Source organism: Canis lupus, chromosome 6 (genome assembly GCF_011100685.1).
Source record: "Canis lupus familiaris isolate Mischka breed German Shepherd chromosome 6, alternate assembly UU_Cfam_GSD_1.0, whole genome shotgun sequence".
In the NCBI taxonomy this organism is placed as follows: Eukaryota; Metazoa; Chordata; class Mammalia; order Carnivora; family Canidae; genus Canis; species Canis lupus.
Genome location: NC_049227.1, coordinates 27140390 through 27163515, shown reverse-complemented (window position 1 = coordinate 27163515; position 23126 = coordinate 27140390). Strand labels below are relative to the sequence as shown.

General features: G+C 48.1%; 1 protein-coding gene and 1 long non-coding RNA gene across 3 annotated transcripts in view; one reads left to right on the top strand and one right to left on the bottom strand.

Moving 5' to 3' along the window:
* XYLT1 (xylosyltransferase 1) overlaps window positions 1-23126 on the top strand; it is a 304358-nt gene that overhangs the window by 133921 nt on the left and 147311 nt on the right.
* LOC111096293 lies at window positions 14504-20878 on the bottom strand. Of its 2 annotated transcripts, none has more exons than XR_005360884.1 (5): window positions 20419-20878; window positions 18587-18835; window positions 17426-17620; window positions 16133-16230; window positions 14504-14611 (listed from the first exon to the last, which is right to left on the bottom strand). It is a non-coding gene; the product is annotated as an uncharacterized LOC111096293 (long non-coding RNA). The 2 variants fall into 2 exon arrangements; XR_005360885.1 differs by lacking the exon at window positions 20419-20878 and adding an exon at window positions 19979-20379.

The window sequence follows — 23126 nt, the reverse complement described above, 5'->3', positions numbered from 1 at the left end:
CATTAAAACTACAGGCTCACATAACAATGGATTCCCAGACCCCAGGCCCTGGCCCGCTTATTTCAGGCAGGACAAGTGAATGAATAACTGTCAAGAAGGGCGAATTCTGGTTCAAAGCTCAGCTCTGACTCACTCCAGCTGCATGACCTTGGGTCAGTCATGTTGCCTCTTTGAACTCAAACCCTTCCTCTGCATAATGAGGGGGGCCGGAATGCATGCCTCTAATACTATTTTAGCTTCCTAAATATAAGAACTTTCAAAAGATTTGGAAACTCAAACTTGCCTAAAGGATGCGTTTTAGAGGTTAGGGACCAATGTTCTCTCTTTCCAAAGGACCCTTATCTTCATGAATGGGTTTGGGGATGGTATAAGATAAATGTTTGTATCTCCCCAAATCCATATATTTCTGAAGCCCAAACCTTCAATGTGACGGTACTAGGAGGTGGGTCTTTGGTGAAGAATTAGGGTTAGATGAAGTAATGAGGTTGGGGCCCCATGATGGGATTAGGACCCTTATAAGTAAAGGAAGAAAGACCAGAGCCCTCCTCTCTCTACCATGTGAGCACACAGCAGGAAGGCAGCTGGCTACAAGCCAGGAAAAGCGCTCTCACCAGGACTGGACCAAACTGGTGCCCTGATCTAAGACTCCCCACCTCCAGACCTGTGAGCAGTAAATATCTGCTATGTAAGCTCCCTGGTCTCAGGCATATTTTCTATAGTGGCCCAAACTAAGATAGCTGTGAGCTTTCAAAGCTGTATACAAAAAGGACTTTTTAAAATTCCTGTTTTTTTTTTTTTAAGATTTATTTATTTATTCATGAAAGACACAGACTGAGAGGCAGGCAGAGACCTAGGCAGAGGGAGAAGCAGGCTCTATGCAGGGAGCCTGATGCGCAGGAGTCGATCCCAGATCCCGGGATCATGACCTAAGCCGAAGGCAGGCACCCAACCACCAAGCCACCCAGGTGCCCCTAAAAATTCCTGTTTGTATCCAGTTTTTCAGAAGTCTGTCTACTGTATAAAGTGAAACACAGGTGCAGAGAAATTGCATCTTACCTCGAGTTTAGTTTTGAAAGTTCATGTGTAAGCTGCAAAAATCCTGTTTAGTCTGAAATTTTGCTCTCTAGTATTCTCTCTTTCTCCTCTCTCCTCCCCAACCCCCTCTCTCATGCTGTCACTTTTTCCCTCCCTAAATTTGAGTACAAAAATGATGTCCACCTGCCTTAGTCTGCTCTGGCTGCCGTGACAGTACTATAGACCGGGTACTATAGACAGCAAACATTGATTGCTCAGAGTTCTGAAGTCTGGCGCCAGCATAGTCCTCCTTCCTCCCGTTTTCTGATGACCAACCTCTTGTGGCATCCTCACGTGGCAGAAAGAAGGCACCGGTGCTGGCTGACTCCGTTCATGACAGATCCACCCTCATGATGTGGTCAACCTCCCCAAACCCCACCTTCCAACATCATCGCATTGAGAGTTTGGATTTTAACATGAATTCTGGGGAGACACAAACATTGGGTCTACAACACCCTGCATCTAATTGCGTAATAGACGCATGCACTTGGTGAGTTACCCTGAAAATGATCCCACTTGGAAAAAGCGAGAGTAAAAAGCTTCCAGCTGTCCCCGGTGTCCTTTAGTGAGTCACGGGCTCTCTGGGTTGATTTTGCAGTTTGTTTCCCCGTGACTGGCGTGCTTGTCTCCGTGTGTGTCAAGGAGGGGGACATAACCGCAGTTGTCAGCTGGAGAGGGCACCCCATCCCCCACAGCTAGGCTCAGCCTAAAGCCAGAGGAGTGATGGGTAGGTCACAGCCCAGTTGGAAGAAATGAGTGAGCACCCCCACCCAGCTCCCCGTGGCTGCCCGCTTGCCCAGGGGAAGGGTGTCAGCACGTAAGGCTGTTTCTCACATGTGCGGACTTGAGACCTGGCTCTTTGCATCCGGAAATAAAAGTGCCGGGTATGTGGGGTCTTAACAGTAATGAATGCTTGCTAGAGTAGAAGTTCGTATGTTGAGCAGCCTTAAGAAAGAAGGTATTCTGTACTATAAATGAAAGTTCTGGATCACTACAGCTGACCGTTAAAGTGCCTCCTCCTACAATTTAGTTAACTTGCCTTCATGAGATGTGTTCGGTCTTCTGTGCCTTGGAAAACAGGATCTGAGGAACAAAATGCTCTCAACAGCAGCATCACTGTTACCCGTGATTGCTACGCTGTGCTGTGATTTGTGATGCCTGAAGGGGATGGGAAGGTGTACCGATCTCCTATCCTGTGCCCTTCCCCTCCTCTCCCCCATACACACTGGGACCAGAGGCTAATCTCCCCTCCTGTCTAATCTGCTGTCTGCTAGAACCCAGAAGGGCATGGTTTTGGACATCAGAGAGAGCAGTTAGATCAGTAACTGTGGATTTTTTTTTTAAGATTTTATTTATTCATGAAAGACACACAGAGAGAGAGAGAGAGAGAGAGAGAGAGGCGCAGAGATGTAGGCAGAGGGAGAAACAGGCTCTATGCATGGAGCCTGATGTGGGACTTGATCCTGAGACCACAGATCACGCCCTGAGCCAGGGGCAGGTGCTCAACCGCTGAGCCACCCAGGCGTCCCAGTAACTGTAGATTTATACTCCGGGTGCACACATGAACTTGAACCCAAGTCTGCAAACAACTCACCTCCTGTTCCAGGTAGTCAAGCCTGGGAGCATCCTGCCAGGGAAACTGGGATGAGCTTCTGAGTCTATCCGTGCCTTCCTGACCTGCCCTCTCCTCATACAATAGGGAGAGCTTGCAGGGTCACAGTAAGTTGTTCGTGGCCACAGTAGACACTCAGAAGCGACAGTGAATGTCGCTGGAAACACTTAGGATCAGGTTTTTGTCGCCCAGAGGCTGGTGCCCTTTCTTTTTTTGGACTATGGCTTTGTTCTTGAAGAGGCTGCGAGGACCCTGGCAGAGAAGTGTCACAGGCACGACTTCGTTACCTCATTCTCTCCTCTGTCTATGCGAAGTTTCAGGATTTATACACTAATGGATTTGTCTTGAATGCCATGCGAACATTCTGCAAAAATCAACACCTTCTCATTCAGGTTTACTCACCAAGTGCAAAGTTGGAACTGGGACTGCCTGAACTGGTCCTACAACTTTGCCCATTACAACCCTTTGGGTTCCCACGAGTTTTTGCAGGGGAAAAAAAAAAAAACTTACCTATGGATTTACTAGGTTGTTGACAGGTGATGCTTTTGTACATAGGCTTACAGCAGGTTTATGGCCAAGAAAACACATCAGCTCTTTCAAAGGAGCTGAGCTTGAGGAGTAAGCTGAAATAAAATGTTCCAGTCCCCACTCTCCCGTTCCCATCCCAAATCCCTGCACCATTATTGCACACCATGCCTATGCCATGCAAATACAGCATTTCTGTAATCCAAGGATAGCACCGCATTAGCAGCGGCTCTGGCGTCAGGAGGGGAAGGGGAAAAAAAGACACGCTGCCAAAGACAGGCATCCTTGCCCTGGGCCTTGCACTCCTCTTCTCCTTGCCTAGAGCCCTGTGCTTCCAAACTCCAGCACGCTTGCTTCCTCAGCTATCTCGGCTCCTTGCTCAAAGCTCGTCCTTTGGGGAGGCCTTCCTGACCATCTCTCTTCAGACTGCAAACTACCATTGTTCTCTGTCCCTCTGTGCTGATTCGGTTGTCCTCATAGCTGTTATCACCAACTGACAGTCTCTGTACACTCTGTGTGCCTCTCCTGTTCCAGCTAAACTCCAAGCGAGCATGACTTTTGTCCTCTAATTCTATACACACACACACACACACACACACACACAGTATTGCTCACCTACTTTCACAGACCTTGAGCACCTGCCACACAGTTGGTTCTCAACAAATAGGAATTAACAAATCAAACGTTCACATTGACCGGAAGGTGAGCCTCAATTTCAGAAATGTGGAAGGAGTGAATAAGTACATTCATCTGAACATCAAGAGGACATAATAAAATGGCCTGTAAGATGCCTGGATTACTTCGATCAAATAATTATACCTCTTCCGAGGATCAGAAACAAGAAGGCCAAATGGGTTTTAAAGGTATGCTGGGGGTTATTCCTCCCCCTACTCCCGGGCACCGTGATATCTGTAATCCTGAGCACAGAAAAAGTACTGCAGTGTCTAGGTCAAGGCTGCTGTCTCAGAGCCTCCCGTGCGTTCTGCTGTTTGAGCCTTGCAATGCTTATCACGTCCGTGTAGTAGATGAGAGAATTTGAACATTTTTGTGTACTAACAAATAAAACGTGGGGTTGACAGGCTTCCTGTAAAAGGTCTGATTGTCATTGGAGGCTTTGCGGACCTACGGCCTCTGTCACAACCACCGCCATCTGCCTGTGTAGTAGTGAAGGTCTGTTTGGTTCCACTTCTGTGTGCAGAGCACGGTGCTCTGCACACAGTAGGTCCTGACTGTAGTGAGCAAAGGCACCAGGGAACCTGTTGATCTGCCAGCTGAGACCACCATGACTAAAGCTCTCCTGTTCCCACTCTTCCTCCCCATGTATGCCTCATCTCATGAGACCTCTCCTTCCTTTCTCTCTGCCTCACCCATTCCAGGCCAAAGGGCCAGCCCCTGCCTTCCCAGCTTCTCTCAAAAGCCCCTGGGGCAGTGGGTGACATAGCTCAGTGAGTGATTAACAGTGATGGCTTTTTTTGGAACCTTTGGAGTTCCATGTGTGTTTACTGATGTGTCTCTTTATACCCCTCCCTATTTTAGGAAGGTGGTTGCATGGCAGTCTACAAAACAAGACGGCATAAATTCAAATGAGGCCGAAGGAGGGAGACATGATGGTGGGGCCTTAATTTGGAGTCAGGATTGATAATAAAACTCAGACCTCAAAGACTATGTTCTGGGGAAACCAGAGATTGGGCTCAGAACTTTGGGGCAGCCAGCAGGAGAAACGAGTCTACTCGCTTCCATCACCCTGTGACCAAATAAGTGACACAGACCAATGCTCCCAGCAGATGGGACTGTTCTTATACTCAGGGCAGCTGAAAATTTCTCTCCAGGGGGGCCGCCTCCATGAGGGCAAAGGACCAGCAGCCCTGTGACTTCCTCAGGTGGACATGATGGCAGTTCCAGGCCACCTGCTGTAGCTGTTCCTGGGCTAGACTCGCCATCCTATACTAGTGTTCAAATGGGCAAGGGCCCGTCTGCAAAGCTGGATCTGGGTTGACCTGACATGACCTGGAGTGGATTTCAGGGCACCTGTGCGAACCATGTGGGCTTCAGGCACCAGCTGTGCATAAAGTGGAAGCTCTGGGGTGAAGAGCCTGGCTATGTTTCTGACCTCTGGCCTAGTCCCACCATGTGGACCTCAGGTTCCTCATCCGTGAAATGGGGATTTATTTGCATCATTTATTTGCATTCACTGCCTGGTGTTGTAATGGGACCTGGATAAAGAGCCTTGTGGTCTCTGCAGCTCTTATTGCATTTAAGCCTGACGGCAATGTCACAGGTAAATGTCCCCATTTGCCTCCTGCAGCTTGAGTACTTCTTGACCAGTGTGTTCATCAACCTTTTTTTCATTGTCATCCTCCTAAGAAGAAAAATTTAAATTCTCCCTCGTGAGAGAAATTAAATATTAAGGGATGAGATTTATCAGGTGGGTTCCAGCTTAGGAGGACCCCAGACCATTGTAGTATCTATGATTCTTTTCACCACCTCTCTCTCTGATTTTCACCCCCATGGGGGGGACATGCCAGCCCCATTGAGAATGTGTGCTTAGATATGTTAACACATTTTTTTTTAAGATTTTATTTATTCATGAGAGACAGAGAGAGAGGCAGAGACATACGCAGAGGGAGAAGCAGGCTCCATGCAGGGAGCCAGATGCGGGACTCGATCCTGGGTCTCCAGGACCACGCCCTGAGCCGAAGGTAGATGCTCAACCCCTGAGCCACCCAGGCGTCCTGATATGTTAACACTTCTTAGAGGTCCACTGGGTGGATGAAGAAACTGAGTTCCCTAGAGGCAGAGTAACTTGCCCAAAGTCGCCAAGCTAGTGAGAGGTAATTGAGAGTCCCGTCTTAGAGGGGCTGGCTCTGGACTGCGCTTTGAGCTGCTCCTCCTAATCCCTGGTGACAAGGTACATCCCCTGTTAGGAGTCTTGCTTTTTTTCCACTTATCCCTACATCCTGTCGATTGTTCTGGTTGGTGCATATAGAATTGCCGCCTTCTTAATTGCCACATCATTTTCCACTTGCATGAGCAGAGCGTCGGGTACCTGACCTGGCCACAACTGAAGAAGGCTGCGGTGGATTCCCGTCTTTTGATTCTAAAAACTCTGTAGTGACCATCCTCCCTGCCCACGTGTGGTTTTACTGAAGTACAAGCAACCCTGAAGGTTAAATTCCTAGAAGTGGAATCACTGTGCCCTTGCCAAACGGTAACATTTTTGTTGGGAGTGTGGAAACGTCTCCTCAGAGCTGAAACTTCCCCCAGATGTCCAAGGTCAATTGCACCACTTTCTTAGCAGCTAAGCAACTGTCTTGACCCACCCCAGATTCCAGCTGACCTGGTTATTGACTGAGACATGGGCTCCCCACCCTGCCACCTTTAATGCACTCGGTCGCCCAGTTCTCCATCGTCTGGTGTTTCTCCATGTGGCTTTGCACAGTTTATTTTTGAACCTCAGTTCTCATCTCACTAAAAGAAAGTCCAGGCAGCTAGCTTTTGTTTCATCATGTTGGCTGGGTGCACACTTCGAAATGGGGCTGGAATAAAGCAGCGGCGTGGCTTCTCCTGGGGCTCAACACCCACCAGGTTGGGAGGGTTGGGAGAAGGGTCCTTCCTGTGCTGCTGCTCTGTTCGAGCCTTCCTCAAAGAGCAGGATCTCATCCTGCAGACTTGCCTGTGGCCTCCATTTCTAAGGGATCTACTGTCCTATAGCAGTCAGGGAAATCCAGATGAGCGGTCCTCGTTCGGTCCCCAAGAGTGGGGGGAGCAAACTGAAGTCGCTTGTCCTGGTAAAATCTGGTCAGAATTGGTAAAATCCCTACTGCTGGGTCAAGACTGAATCAACCCCCATGTACCATGACCTCTGCTAGAAAATCATGAACCCTCCTGTGGGGGGTCTGTGATCCCTCTGCAGCAGCATTGCCTGTCATTACAGCCTGCTGCACGATCACAGTCATCTGAATATTTGAACCCAGTGGTTGGTATCCAGTGGAGGTTTGTTTTGTAAGGTCCTTAGGGAAGAGCGGGTTAAGGGGATGGAGAGGACTCAGAGGTATTCTGTGCAAATAGAATCTACTGGCTACTTCGTCTGGCTATGAAGATTGGCCTTGGCTTACCGACTGCCCCTACTCCCATCCTACAAGCTGTTTATTCCAACTCAAGTTTGCCTAGTAAACATAGCAGCCAGGTTGATACTTGCATGTGGCTGGTTCCCATCACGGTGGTGGGGTTACCCTTGCTTTCTGCCTGGAGACTAGTAGGTGCACAGAAACGGGTTTGGTGCATTCAGGCATCCGTTTAACAAATATTTACCCAATTTCTGTCATGCGGCAGAGAAAGCTTATGAATACATAAGGGAGGTAACAAAGTAGCTTACATTCCAGTTGGAGAATAAGACAAGCAGTAAATAGGTAATATCCTAAATACAAGTGACATGGGAAGGAAGAGGGATAGGGAATGCCTACTGGGTGGGGGGGAGGTAGTTCTTGAAGTGTCTTCTGAACTGTTGCCTAAGGAGTGAACCATGAAGATAACTAGCAGATATTTTTTTTCAGGCCTAGAGAACAGTGAGTGCAAAGGCCCTGAGGTAGGTTATAGCATTTTCCTTGGAAAGCACTGGTTTAAGATCAATGTAGAGCCACCCATGAAGTCATAACTGAGGGATATCCCCCTGAACCCCTTCCCCGTCAGAAAAAGATCAAGGCCAGAGGTGGGAGAATGAACTGTCAGAGAACCATGGCTGCTGATTGAACAGTTTTTTTGGATTCCTGACTCCCATCGTCATATTTAACAAAGACTTCGAAGGGCCTCACAGTGGCTGGGAACATGTTAACTAACCTGGTTCGAATCCCAGCACTTCCATTCACCAGCCTTAAATTGGCTTAAATTCCTCTACCTCCCTGAACCTCCCCCTCCTCTTTAAAATGGGAACAATGAGAGCAGCTGCCCTCAGGCTGTCCGTGAGGATGAACTGTGAACTTGCTGGCCCCGAATGTTTTTGTTTTTTTTTTTTTAAATGAAAAGCCCACAGATTCACATTTTTATTCTTAAATTAGTGATGCAATGATAGTAAAGAACAAAACATAAGAAAGAAGTAATGGACAGAAGTTAGAATATAGAATCAGCTTTTTTATATGTTCCACTACACATTGTCTAAAAGCTTATATATTGTTGATTTTCAACCAACAATATTTATTAACTAGGCTTAGAAGCTCCCTTTGACTTGTAACATATTATTAGCATTGGCATTAACAACAAAAGTTACATCCTATTGAGTTTTTATTATATTCCAGACACAATATATAGTGTACATAGTATACACATAGTGTATATACACAGATAACATTATATAATAAATATTGCATAATTTTCTTGATAATCCAGTTAGAAAGGTTTTCGTGGGATTTTTTTGGTTTGTTTTTTTTTAATTTATTTTTTATTGGTGTTCAATTTACCAACATACAGAATAACCCCCAGTGCCCGTCACCCATTCACTCCCAACCCCCGCCCTCCTCCCCTTCTACCACCCCTAGTTCGTTTCCCAGAGTTAGCAGTCTTTACGTTCTGTCTCCCTTTCTGATATTTCCCACACATTTCTTCTCCCTTCCCTTATATTCCCTTTCACTATTATTTATATTCCCCACATGGATGAGAACATATAATGTTTGTCCTTCTCCGACTGACTTACTTCACTCAGCATAATACCCTCCAGTCCCATCCACGTTGAAGCAAATGGTGGGTATTTGTCGTTTCTAATGGCTGAGGAATATTCCATTGTATACATAAACCACATCTTCTTTATCCACTCATCTTTCGATGGACACTGAGGCTCCTTCCACAGTTTGGCTATTGTGGCCATTGCTGCTAGAAACATCGGGGTGCAGGTGTCCCGGCGTTTCATTGCATCTGTATCTTTGGGGTAAATCCCCAACAGTGCAACTGCTGGGTCGTGGGGCAGGTCTATTTTTAACTCTTTGAGGAACCTCCACACAGTTTTCCAGAGTGGCTGCACCAGTTCACATTCCCACCAACAGTGTAAGAGGGTTCCCTTTTCTCCTCATCCTCTCCAACATTTGTTGTTTCCTGCCTTGTTAATTTGCCCCATTCTCACTGGTGTGAGGTGGGATCTCATTGTGGTTTTGATTTGTATTTCCCTGTTGGCAAGTGATGCAGAGCATTTTCTCATGTGCGTGTTGGCCATGTGTATGTCTTCCTCTGTGAGATTTCTGTTCATGTCTTTTGCCCATTTCATGATTGGATTGTTGGTTTCTTTGCTGTTGAGTTTAAGAAGTTCTTTATAGATCTTGGAAACTAGCCCTTTATCTGATATGTCATTTGCAAATATCTTCTCCCATTCTGTAGGTTGTCTTTGAGTTTTGTTGACTGTATCCTTTGCTGTGCAAAAGCTTCTTATCTTGATGAAGTCCCAATAGTTCGTTTTTGCTTTTGTTTCTTTTGCCTTCGTGGATGTATCTTGCAAGAAGTTACTGTGGCCGAGTTCAAAAAGGGTGATGCCTGTGTTCTTCTCTAGGATTTTGATGGAATCTTGTCTCACATTTAGATCTTTCATCCATTTTGAGTTTATCTTTGTGTATGGTGAAAGAGAATGGTCTAGCTTCATTCTTCTGCATGTGGATGTCCAATTTTCCCAGCACCATTTATTGAAGAAACTGTCTTTCTTCCAATGGATAGTCTTTCCTCCTTTATCGAGTATTAGTTGACCATAAAGTTAAGGGTCCACTTCTGGGTTCTCTATTCTCTTCCATTGATCTATGTGTCTGTTTTTGTGCCAGTACCACGCCCCGGGCTTTTAGGTGCTGAGCAACCGCAGATAGGACCCCTCTCCTTGCCCCACGTGGCTACCACCTAACCCGAATGACATTTTGCATTGGTTTGGACTTTTCCCTGGGGGCTGTGCTTTCCCAGTAGAGACCTTTGGCAAGTGGGGACATGGAGGGACAGGCTTGGGTTTCCTCCTCTGTCAGATGGAACGACGGCAGCATTTGTAGCCAGCTCGCATGCATGTTGTGAGGACCCGGCCTGACAGCACACCGAGAAGTCCACGGTGCTCGGCGTTGGGTGGCATTTCTAAGAGAACATGGTGGAAGGGGAGTCCTGCTCCCTGGCCCCAGTACGTGGCTTACTGCCCCTAAATTACAGCATTCTCATGTTAAAATGAGGTTCCCAGGGACACCTGGGTGGCTCAGGTCATGATCCCAGGGTCCCAAGATCAAGTCCCACATCGGCCTCCCTGCCTGGAGCCTGCTTCTCCCTCTGCCTGTGTCTCTGCCTCTCTCTGTGTGTCTCTCATGAATAAATAAATAAACAAAATCCTTTAAAAAAAATGAGATGCCCAATGCCCCCTTGGATTCTAAGAATCCAGCAAATTAACAAGTCTAAACATTGACTTCTAGTGTCTAGTGCACAAGAATCAGTATGTATGACTTCTGCTGTCCTCATGCCTTCCCTCCCCCGCTGAAATGATTTCCCAGGACACTTCGTGATTATTTGAGTTTGATCCCATTTTACAGGGGAAGAGAACTGGGACTCCAAGGGCTCAGACCATTTAACACAGCCAGGAAGGGGAGGAGCCAGGGTTTGAACCTGACGGTTTGACTCCGGCCTGTAGAGCCTTCCTCAGCCCTTCCTAATCTCAAATCTCACTCTGGATTCTTAATACTTTGATTTGATTGATTTGAGAGCTTGGTGGAGGAAGACTAGATTCTCAGTGACTCGTCCTTTGTCCTCATGTGAGCCGGAGGGTCAGCCTGGCCCTGGAGAAACCTACCCCTGTTCGGCCCCAGCTGACCTCGTCCCCAGTGATCCCTGCTGGCACTCAGATCCACCTCTCAGTTTATTTTTGGAGCCTCGTAGATGTCTTGCATGGCTAAATCCTCATCCCATGGGACCCTGGCTAATTAGCCTTTGATTATTCACAAACTCAGAGGCAGGAATGGGGAATGAAGTCCTCCTTGCTTTAATCACCCACATGAAATGCAGACAAGGCTGTAGGTTTTTAGGAGTAGCTCAGCCAGGATCTGGTGACTAGAAGTGAAAGCGCCCAAGCAGCCCCCAGCACAGCCACTACCCTGCCCACCACCACCCCATCTTCACTTGGGAAGAAATGAACGTCGAACTGCTCTCCGCTGAGGCCCCGATACACCCCAGTTGCCGATAAACCTGGTTTTTACTGTTGATTTGGGTGTTTTTCCCTTGGGCAGGTTCTGGCCACCTCCATGTTATCACAGCCAGCTTTCCAAGAAGTTCCTTCTGTTGTCACCAGGCCAGAAGACAGTTGGCATCCTTTTAGATTGCACATAAAGTAGGACATTTCAAAACCAGGAGTTCCACTGCATACTTTTGGCAGGAAGAAAGCCCTCTTTTCTCCTGTTTTCTCTATTCTTTTCTCTCTTTTCCCTGACTCTATTAATAGGAGAAAGGGCTCTGAAGAAGATGAAACACTCCTGACTTACCATGTGTGTTATTTGTTTGTTCATTCAGCAAATAATCTCAACTTACTCAGGACAAAAGCCAAAAAGTCCTTACAATGGTCTAGACTTGCACTAGGTGACATCTGGGGCCGGGTAATTCTTTGCGGGGCTGTCCCTTGCATCACAGGATGTTTAGCAGCACCCCTGGCCTCTACCGATAAATGCCAGGACCCTCTACCCCTAATTGTAACAACCAAAAATGTCTCCAGACATGCCAGATGTCCCGTGAGGGGTAAAATTGTCCCCGTTGAGAACCACGGCTCCAGAAGGCTTTATGTGATCTAGCCTCTGATCCTACTCTGACCTTATCTCCTGCTCTCTGTGCTTTTACTTTTTCCATCCCCACTTCCTTGCTCATCCCCACTGGTGAGGTGAACCCCTCTGGGTGCGCAGTCACCTCAGGGCCTTTGCATTGCAGTCCTGCTCCCTGATACCCACACAGCCTACTCACTCCTCCATATCAGGTGTCTGCTCGCATCCCACCCTCTCAGTTCAAGGCTGACCTCCTCTGTCCTTTTAAAGATTGCACCCCTCCCTCCCAGCATCCTCACCACCTCCCTCCCCCGTCTCCTCCCTTCTACCCTATTGTGCATATTACTGGTGCATATTATTATTATTTTTTATTTATTTGTCTCCCTGTGCTAGAATAAAGTTTGAGGGCAAGAGTTTTTCTCTGCATTGTTCACAGATGCCCCCTGAACCCTTGGATAACCTTTCTTTGGGGACATGTTTATCCAGTGCCTACTGCACGCACGTGCCAGGCATTGTCTGGTTACTGGGAATACCATGGTGAATGTGGCAGATCCAGTGTCTATCCCGAAGGAGCTCAGAACTGTCATAATTCAGATCTGACCTGCCCAGACCCGGAGGATAAGTTTTGTCCCTGGTGCCCAAGGGGACAGGAGCTTGGAAGTGAGACTGGGCACTGCCCCAGGGCAGCAGGGCACAGGGCGCAGAGCTGAGTTTGCAGAGGTAGGTGTTTCTCTCTGTTGGCTCAGCCCTGCTCTGTCCCCACATGGCCGTGGCCCTGCCCTGTGCCCCTCCTGCACTGACCCCTAGAAGCCCCAGAGGCCCCACCTCCTGCCAGCAGCCCCATTGGTATTCAGGCGGCCCCTTGCTCTGAATAAACATCCTCCCTCAAGCAGCAGCCTTTGCCTGTGGCATGAGAGTGTCAGAACGGTGATAAAAATAGTGTTTAGTTACCTGCACTCTGCTTATTTTGTACTTTAAAGCAGTGACACATCCTCTGATGAGTCGGGCTGGCCAGCAAGCCCATCATTTGCCCCTTGCACTGGAGCAGCCTTGAGACAGCCCCCGGGGTGCCCGGTCCTCAGACACGTGTCCTCGGCTGCCAGTGACACCTGCCAAGTTGAGCCTGGCCCCAGCAACCAGGTTTTCCAGAAACCTTCCCTTCCTCCCCACCTTCCCCACCCCATCTTTGTGAGAAGCCCCTAAAGAATGGGACAGAAGCAGATTCTCAGATTGAGCCTAGCACAGGAGTGAGCCCCTGCAGGGAGAACAGCCACCGATTCTGAGTAGGTGCTCGGCCTTCAACTGCGTGCTTGCTTGGGGGATTCCTAATTACTGTGGCGTGAACGCTTTCTCTCTTTTAATCTCCTCTACTGGGTGATGGCTATGTTGGCCCCATTTTGCAGATGGAGATAACGAGGTGCAGAGAGATGGAATAATGAGCTCAGAATCCCATAGCATGTCAGTAGGATCTGAACCCGTTCCTCTCCAAGCCCGTGCTGGGCGCGTGGCCCTCGTGCTGCCCTCGTGGCCCTCGTGCTGCCCTCTGCCCCTCGCCGCCCCCTGAGGCGCATCCACACCCGGCCTTTCTGCACAGCAAACAGTGGTCACTGATGTTGACTCCTAAGAGGGAAACTTTTTTTATCCCCCTCTGCTTAAAATCTTTAAGTAAGAGCCCTCAAGCCTCTGGTTTGGGAGTAAATACATAGCTTTACACCTCTAAAATGTCATGTTATTTAATTGGTACAGCTATCCTAAGGGAGCTACAGCGGCTCCGCTAAGTGGCGGTTGCATTAGGGAGATGCTCGCAGGTCAATGCCACGAAAGATTAAATACCACAGTGCAGTGTTAGAGGGTTCTGGTGGTGTCAGTGGTTACTAAACCCCGGGGTGGCAGGTACCCTGTCCTGCTGGTCACCCACCCCTCTTGCCTCCTGGCTTCCTAGGATCCCCGCACATCAGCCAGAGTAGCAGATAGGGAATCAACTTCCTGACAGCCCAGCACACAGGTCTGATAAAAGGCTGCTCCCAAGCCCGGGGCTCTTGAGCAGGGCAGGGGTGAGGGGCTGAGGTACACTTCTCTCTTTGCTGGGGATCCGAATTTTGGCCCCATGATGCTCCCATGTCTTCCAGGGAGCCTGACAGTTCACAGCTCCGTTGCATGGAGTTCGGGGTACAGCGAGTGCCCAAGTGTGGTTCCTGCCCAGCCTTTTAGTCATGTGGCCCACTTAGGGCTTGGGGCTGAGGTCAACAGCGTGAGCTTCCCATCCTTCACCAGCGGGACAAGGTAGGGCATGGAGAGAATTAGGGAAGGGTCCCCTTATTCCCACGCAGTCACTTTGTGCAGAAAAGGGGTTTTGGAAGCATCGTGGCCCCGTGCAGATGACGTCAACCCAGAGGTGCGTTTTGTCATCCACTTCCACTTTAAATTCCCGACTTTTCTCTGCTTCCTTTCCAATTGCTATTCTGGTGGCACCGTCTCCTACTAAAGTGGCTTTAAGCTTCTTCATCGGCAGTCTGTTCAGGTGATGCTCAGTAAGTAAACACTTGACAGTAGCAGGGATGCCGACCAGCCGGCTCATCTGATTTCAGAAGCTTTTCTGCAGAGCCTTGCTGCGGGTCATTCCAGATCAGCTCAACAGATGCAGACACAGAATTAATACCTGGGAAATGGAACACAGCTAATGGTACTGAAAAAGGAGGGGTGACAAAGAATCATTTTGGCAAAGTGAGGAATCCCATCTGTGACACAGGGTTGACTAATTGTGTTTCCCTTTTTGCACTGTCTGCCAGGAAGCTTCGAGATAGAGTTCTACCTCTCTCGAGTGCCCAGGACCTCTGGTCATTCTCTGGATGTTTACCATGCTCCTGGTAGCAACTTAGATTTCATATTGGATCTTTTGTCTTGATGCCTTTCCTTACTTCTCTCTACCCCCTGTGTTTGGTCTCTTTGATTTTTGGTCAGTGGAACTGTGTGTTTTTCTTAAGCTTTTTTTTGTAACATGGAAGACAGACATAAATAACTACTGAGATTAAAAAAAAACCCACCACAATTTCCAGCTTTGTCTGTCTTTGTATATGTCTTTTATTTAAGCATCTTCTACCCCTGAACCTCTTTTCAGCATACTCCAGATGTGAAGCATATTTTGGATTTCAAAGCTTTCGGGAAACACAAGGTCGACAGGCTCACAGGATTCCTGGTCTTGGAGTGTGTAAAGACTGTGCAAAATCCAGTTGGGCACATCTCACTCAGCCAAACCCATACCCCTTTGTTGGCTGTGGCCTGGAAGGCCAGCACCCATGGTCTGTTCTTGGCTTTGCCACTAATAGGCTGGTGGACAGACTATTTCATTTCCCTGGGCCCCAGTTTCTACATCTGTGCAATGGGAAATAATAATCCCTTGCTACCAACCTCAAAGGCCCCATGTCTTATTTGATGCTGCTCATCAGATACAAGTTCTGTGTTAAGTCGTTTTTCAGATGGCCTGAGGCTGATCGGGGATTCGTGGCAGAGCTGTGGGAGTTGACCAATACCAGGACCTTGTCCCCACCTGTACTTGGTCGACCCCACAAAAGAGGATCATTCACTAAGTCAAGTTATTTTGTCTTGATTCAGAGAAGCCTCTGAAATCAGATGAGCAGGCTAAGAATTTCAGCTCTGCCATTCCCTGCTTGTGGACCCTTGGCCTTGGTCTTGGTTTCTTTGCATAATGGGGATAATTATGTTAGAAGTGATTAATGCCGCCTCTGGCACAGGGCAAGTGCATGTCATTCAGGGACTTTGACAGACGCATGCTCTGTGGCAAGCTTGGGGGTCTTCCTTGAGTGCTTTGAACTGTTTGGGGCGCCCCAAGTACAGTAGACGATTCTGGACATGGAATGCACTGGTACCTCCATGCAGTCAGGGGATCCTGTTCCGTGAGGCGTCTTTTTTCACTTTGCCCTTGCCCTTGGCCTTGGTCATATGGCCACCTCTAGAAGTAGCTCATTCAGTGCCAGGTGCTGAGACAGAGGCCAGCCCTTCTTGGATATGGAATTTAACCACGAGAAAACAGGAGATGGGCCTTCCTCTGCCTTCCTAGCGTTGGAACTTTAGAACTTAAAAGCAGTCCAGATAGACATTTGTATTTTCACTTAGGAGGTTGTTAACAATTACGGAAAGTTTGACACTAGCCCTGACTTACCTTGGATGAAATGTTCAAGACGTGGCTCTCAGCCCCAAAGCTGGATGAGTTCCTTTTGCTAAACTCTCAAGTCTGTCTGTCTCTTTTTTCTTTTTTCCCTTCAATTGGGGGAAAAAAATAACAGAGCTCAGAATTCACTTTAATTGCCAAGGTCCTATATTCTAAGTAGGACAACGGAGAAGTGGAAAGGGCCAGAAAGAGGTGAAGAAATTGAAATCTATTGTAACACTATTTTCAAGGTGAGGTAGATGAGTTTCCTTAGTACTGGAAACCTCTGGGATTTCATTTCCCCCAGCCCAATTTGTATTCCCTGCAAGAAGTCATCATCACACGCCTTTCCTGCTTCTTAGAGAGAGGTTGCCCCAGAGACTGGGTGTGCGAGATGATGAAACAGCTCCCCGAGTTACTTCTGCGTCACTGTGGATCCTTTTTAGGGGGTGAAGGGTAAAATTTTTATAGAGCGAGTCAAATATCTGTAGCTACAGAACTGAAACTTTTTTTTTTTTTTAATGTTCTGAACAGGAGTAATTTGCATTCCCAACTGTCACAGTGATGATGTTGGGTCTTGGATTTAGAATACAATCATAACTTTTTAAAGTTCCCATACCTAGGGAAACCCAGAGAGCTATCAACCTAACATTGGGAAAACACATCAGTCAAACTGATTTTTGGAAATGACAGAGATTTGCAAAATTAGGGAGTCGAGTCACACACACGCTGGGGAAACAAAGCCGCCGGGTTTAGAGTTAGTTGTCACATGTCGTGGAGCAGAGTATGAAAATGGCAGAAGATAATTGAGGGGTTTTTACATGGAAATCCTAGAGAAAAGGAATAATGAGACAACAGGGAAAGGAAGAAGGGCTGGCACGAAGGGCTGGCACAAAGGGCGAAGGTGTTGGGAAGTGGTCTTGAGAAGGATGTGGCAGTTGGTAGCTCATGGGGCCAAATCTGGCCCTTTAGTTGTTTTTGTAAATAAAGTTTTATTAGAACACAGCCACCCCTGCTTGTTTAGGTGTAGTTTATGACCGCTCTCACGCTTGGCAGAGTCGGGTAGTTCTAACAAAGACTACATGACCTACAAAGGCAAAGATCTTCATTAGCTGGCCCTCTACAGAATTGGGTTTCCTTTTTCTCCCTGCTGTAAATTATCGTCCACAATCCCTAATAATGGTGCAAAATCCCTCCTCCGCCACTTAGTAGCTAAATGACCTTAGATGGTAACGAGGTAATTAAAGTACCCCAAAACCTAGCCATATAAAACAGTAACTGGTTTTGTTATTTATTATTACTTACAGGTCTTTGGGTCAGCTAGAGGATCCCTGGTCTCAGTGGTGTGGCTCCTGTAATCTTGGGTGGCTCTCGTGTCTGGGGATCCATTTGTTCTAGGCTGCTCTAGGGCTGTCTCAGCTGGGACGTGTGGACTTCCCTCACGTGTTCCCTCATCCCCTAGTAGATGAACCTCAGCTTTCCATATGGCAGCACAGGGTTCTGGGAGAGAGAGAGAGTATGTACATGAGCTTCTTGAAACTGAACTTAGACTGAAGCAGGGTCTTTTCCATCAGGTTCTTTTGGCCAAAGCAAGTTCCCCGGGCAGGCCATCTTCCGGGTCTGGGGAAATAGCCTCCACCTCTTGATGGGAGGAGGTACGAAGTCACACTGCCAAGGTCATGGATACCACAGACCATTGCTGGGAGCCTTCAGTTACACTCAGTCTGCTGTACTCATAATAAGCCAAACCCCAATAGGAACAAAAGAGTCTTGCACAATCCTTGGCATGCAGCAGGCACATAAGAAATCGCCATGCTGGACTAGTGGGGTTGCGCTCCTGGGGTTACTCCCCAAGGGTTTTGCTGGTGATTGGCTTATCTTATGGCCTCCCTGCTTGGGCAAGGTGCCATTCTTCTACTGGGGAAGGGCAGGTAACTGTTACAGGTCCCCTGTCGAAGAAGTGTGCTTAATATAGTAGGTGGCACATATTAGACTCACTGTTGGTCTTTGTAACTAAGTGATTAATAAAAGTAAGCTCTTTTTTTAAAAAAAGATTTCTACTCCCAGGCAGAAGGCCCAGTCTCTCCATTCCAGACAGACTTGGGGGTTTGTGTCCCTGTTTTTTTCCTTCAGATACTTGGTACCACCACCCCCCCCCGCCCATCTCTCCCTCTCCCCCTCTCTCCCTTCCTCCATCTGTCCCTCTTTCTCTCTCCCCCTTTCTCTCTCCCCGTTACCCATCCCCTTTTCCTCATTTGATTTCTCTCTTGGGAATATTTAGCAGAGATCCCCAAGTCCAGCACAGTGGGCCCTTAATACAGAGCGACATCTGCTCGAAGTCTAGGGCCCTGGGAGCGTCCCCAGCAGCAAGCTCTTGGCTGCAGAAGCCTCAAGCAGAATCCTCCGAATGGCTAAATTGCAGCCTGACAGCGTAGATCAGGAAGGGTCACTGTGCAAAGTGCCTACCTGATTGGGGCGGGGAGATAAAGCCCCCATGATACCCGCTGCGAGGATTGGACAGTTGTTTCAGAGTTGAGTTGCCTTCCATGAGCCCAGAGTCTTTCTGAGCCTGTGAAGAAGTAGTCACAGCCCCTGGAGATGGAGGGGGTCTGTTCTGGAAGCCTCTGCTCCTGGCCAGCATACCTTTACTGAGCTTTTCCCCACTCAAGGATAGTGGACAGGGCATTTTCTGAGCAGTCTTGGATGAATTTAAATCTAGTATTGGGTTAAAAAAAGAAGGAAATAAATCCTGAGGTGGGTGATGGGATATGTGTAGTAATTTAAAACCAGATCCAAGTCAGACCTGGGTTGGGATTTCAGTTCTGCCATTTATTAGCTGGCTACAGTGCTGCTCTGTAGAGTTGCCCAGGATGCGCACTGCACAGAGGAGTAAGTAGGAGCTAAAATTCAGCGGGCACTCTAATCATCAAGACCTAAACTCTGCACTGCCATTGCCCAGAGTAAGGGACAATTCTTCTTTTTTGTTTTGTTTTCCTGTAATTCTCACAAAGTGAACAGTAGCCTGATCTGAGCATTGGGAGGGCCCAACCTCTCTGAACCTCATTTTTCTTACCTGTAAAACAGAGATAAAGATAGTACCAGAATCATAAGTTTGTGTATGACACAAAGTATTTGTAAAATGCTTAGAATAGTATAAAGGTCCAGTAAACAGTGGTTGCGCCTGATGGTTAGGACAGCAGGAGACCTTGGTTCAAACCCCACTGTGCCAATCCCTAGATGTAAAACCTTGGGCAGCTTGCTTAAACTTTCTCTGCCTCGACTTATACATCTTTAAAAAATTGAGATGATGATGATGAAGATGACGACACCTTCCCATGGGGTCATTATGTATGAGGATCAAATGAGTTAATGTGTATAAGATGCTGTTTGGTGAGCACATAAATGTTAACCTTTAAGCCGATTTTTTAAGGGAGGGAGCAAAGGGAGAGAGGAAAAGAGACTCTTAAGAAGCCTCCATGCCCAGCACAGAGCTAGACGCGGGGCTCCATCTCATGACCCTGAGATCATGACCTGAGCCAAAGCCAAGAGTCTGATGCTTAACCAACTGGACCACTCAGGTGCCCCCCAATCTAAGCCAGTTTTAGTGCTGGAATGACCAAGGATGCATGTGGGTGACAAGTCCATCTGGGCTGGAGACTGTCATGAGTAAACACCCATGGATACTTAAGGGATGGCAAGGAAGACAGCTTCCCTGGCTGATGGGCATTTGTACTGCTTGACCGAGAACCTGAAGAGATTCTCTGGCTTTATTCGTTTTTCTCTAACTCTGTTATCTGTCATCCTCCTCCCTGATGGTCTAGCCAGTACCTAACGGCCCTCCCACCCATTACTGCCCACCTGTAATCCACTTTCTGTCCACCTGTTCAAGGAAGTGTGGTGGTGAGAGGGTTTGACTTATGGACTGAAACGAGTCTGACTCAAATCCCCAGTCCTCCCAATTGCTAGCTGTGTGGCCTTGGGCAAGTTTCTGAGCCGTTTTAAGCTTCAGTTTCTTCGTCTGTAAAATGGGAATATGAAGAGATCCTATGTTGTAGATGTATTGGGAGGGTTAAGGGAGATGATGCAAATTAAGTGTTTAGCACAGGTTGGGGGACATGGGTGCTCAGCTCCAGACATTAGCTGCTGCTAATGTGATGGTGTTGGCACAACCCATATGTGTGCGCACATGCATGTGCATACACACACACACACACACACACACCAGATTTGGGGCCAGATCCTTGGGGTTTATAAACTGCATAAGTTCTCAGAATGGCATATTTGGGTGGAGGTTTTACCCTTGCTACCAAGTGAGCCGAGCGCAGCGTGGAAAGTTCCTTAGCAAACATAGGATCGGAGGTCTGTGGGAAGAGAGGAGGAGGATCCCAGCCATAAAACAGAAGGAAGCAGAAAGCAAGAGCCATGTGAATGCTGGCTTGCAGGTGAACGGCATCACGGCCAAGGCCACAGAAATCAGAGCTTGCAGGCATTCATGTGGAACTTGCAGCCAGGCCTGTATTATGCTGCCTCTTGGTCCAGGGCATGAACTCGCAGCTGCCCAATCCAGCAGGTGAGCATCTCCCCCTCTGAGCCTATCAGATGACAGGGGCCGCCCCAGGTCAGAAAGCATCAGAGCCCCAGGTCTGGTGGGAAGTGCCAAAGTCATTAATTATGCCACCGAGTCACCAGAAGGAGGCGGCCAGGGGCCTCCTGACAGCAGATTAGAAGCAGCCCCTCCAGCACAGGTACCTAAGGCTGCTGGGGCTCTTCAAATTAATAAGCTCTAGCCTGGTACTTGAGACTCATTAGAATTGTGATTTAGGCCCATTTACTGGTGTGAGATCACAATGGGGTGCTGGGTGATTATGGTTACCCAACCTTGCAGCCAAAGACTATTAATTCCTGTCACTTCCTGTTTTACTTGTGCCTGTCCCCAACCTGTCCCGGGCAACACTTCTGAGATGGGAGAGGCTGGAGCAGTGCCTGGGCAGTGGGTTTTCATCATCCTGGGCTTGGGAAGGGCTGCCTCCACCTCTGTCCCCGCCTCTCCTTTTTCTTTTGTGTAGGCAAGAGGTGAGCACGAGGGCCTCTCGGTGGCCCAGCCCAGGGACCTTTCTGAAAAGTAAGGCTGATGATCACAGTGTGCTCTTTGCTCAAAAAGCCTGCAGTGGCTTCCCAGGGCGCTTGGAATGAGTGTGCCTTTCCTCACCAAGGACAGCAAGGCCTGTCCCCACCAGACCCCTACCTTCCTCTCCTGTCACACCTGGGATCCTAACACCCTACCTGCATAGCCTAAGCTCACTCCTGCCTGTTGAACTTTGCTATTATCATTCCTATTGCCTGATGCCCCTCGCCCAGAATCCTCTTATGTTGGCTCCTTCCTGTCAGCGGGCTGCAGCCTGAATGCCACCTCCTAGCGTGGTCTTCCCTGACCCCCATCTGAAATGCCATCCACCACCTTCTCCCGCTTTGTGCATCTTTTTTTTTTTTTAAGATTTTATTTATTTATTCATGAGAGACAGAGAGAGAGAAAGAGAGAGAAAGGCAGAGACACAGGCAGAGGGAGAAGCAGGCTCCATGCAGGGAACCTGATGTGGGACTTGATCCCAGGACTCCAGGATCACGCCCCGGGCCAAAGGCAGGCGCTAAATTGCTGAGCCACCCAGGGATCCCCTGCTTTGTGCATCTTTAAAGAACTCAGCTCCACATCATGGCATGTTTTACAACTGTGTGTGGCTCTGTTTTCTCTTTGCCTGTGGAATGTAAGTTCCATGCACCTCCTTACCTCGCTACCTTGCACCTAGAATGATGGATATTGCCTAGAAGGTGCTTGAATATCAATGAGATGAATGAAGAGGAAAGGTAATGGACAGACAGTAATAGTCACTGATCTCCAAGTGCGTGCCGCGTGCCTGTCACTGTGCCAGGTACCTTACCTACATTTTCTCACTCGATTTTCACAAGCCTGTTGAGGGCAGGAACTAGTTTGTCCCATTCTATGGAGGCAGAAACTGAGGCTTGCAGATGTAGAAGTAACTTGCCCAAGGCCCCCAGCTGGTCACAGGTAATGCTGTGATTCAGGTCAGGTCTTGTACCTCCTCTGTGTGAAAGTGGAAGAGTGAAGTACAAGAGGCCTGGGGCACCTGGGTGGCTCAGGTCGTGATCCCAGGGTCCTGGGATGGAGTCCCACATCAGGCTCCCTGCACTAAGCCGGCTTCTCCCTCTCCCTCTGCCTATGTCTCTGCCTCTCTCTCTGTATCTCATGCATAAATAAATAAAAAGAAAAAAAAAAAGAGGCCATTCCCTCCGTGCTCCCTGTCTGACGTAAGGGCACGAGGGGAGATCTTATTGCTGTCAAGAGAATCACAGCAGTGTCCTGAGGAAAGTGGGAACTTGGTGAAACACTGTCTGAGACTCATAGTTGTTGTCAAGTGGAAATAGGGATGGAAAAAATATTGTCTACAGCACAGCGAAACCCCATATCCATATGGTGGTGGTGGTGATGAGTAGGGCCATGTCCAACCCAAGACACACAAAGAATCCAGAAACAGGCCCAATGACAGGAGTCCAGAGTTTTCTTGCTGCATTTTATCAAGAAGATGGGTTGTGATTGCTTTGCACGTCCCAAGTAGCAAAGCAGTTTGAGCCATTTGTATATTTTTCAAATTGGAGCTTTTCTTTTTTCCAAAGGCAAAATTTGAAATTCCACTTAATACTTATTGCTGAGTAGCAAGGACACCGATGTGGGCTTGCAAAGGCTCTAGGATGTCAAGCAAGAATCTGGCTGTCAAGGCAAACCTGGAGAGTGAGTGTGTGTGCGTGTGACTGTGCACACGCGCGTACGTGCCTACATATGGCCTGGACCATGCTGTACTTGGCATCTTTCTTGACACTCTGCACACTTCTTCTGTGATGTGATGAGACGGCCCAGCCAGTTTCCCTTTGTGTCTTTCTGAGTGACTGCGACTGCCACTGGCCTTCAGAGTTTGAAGCTCCTGACAGATAT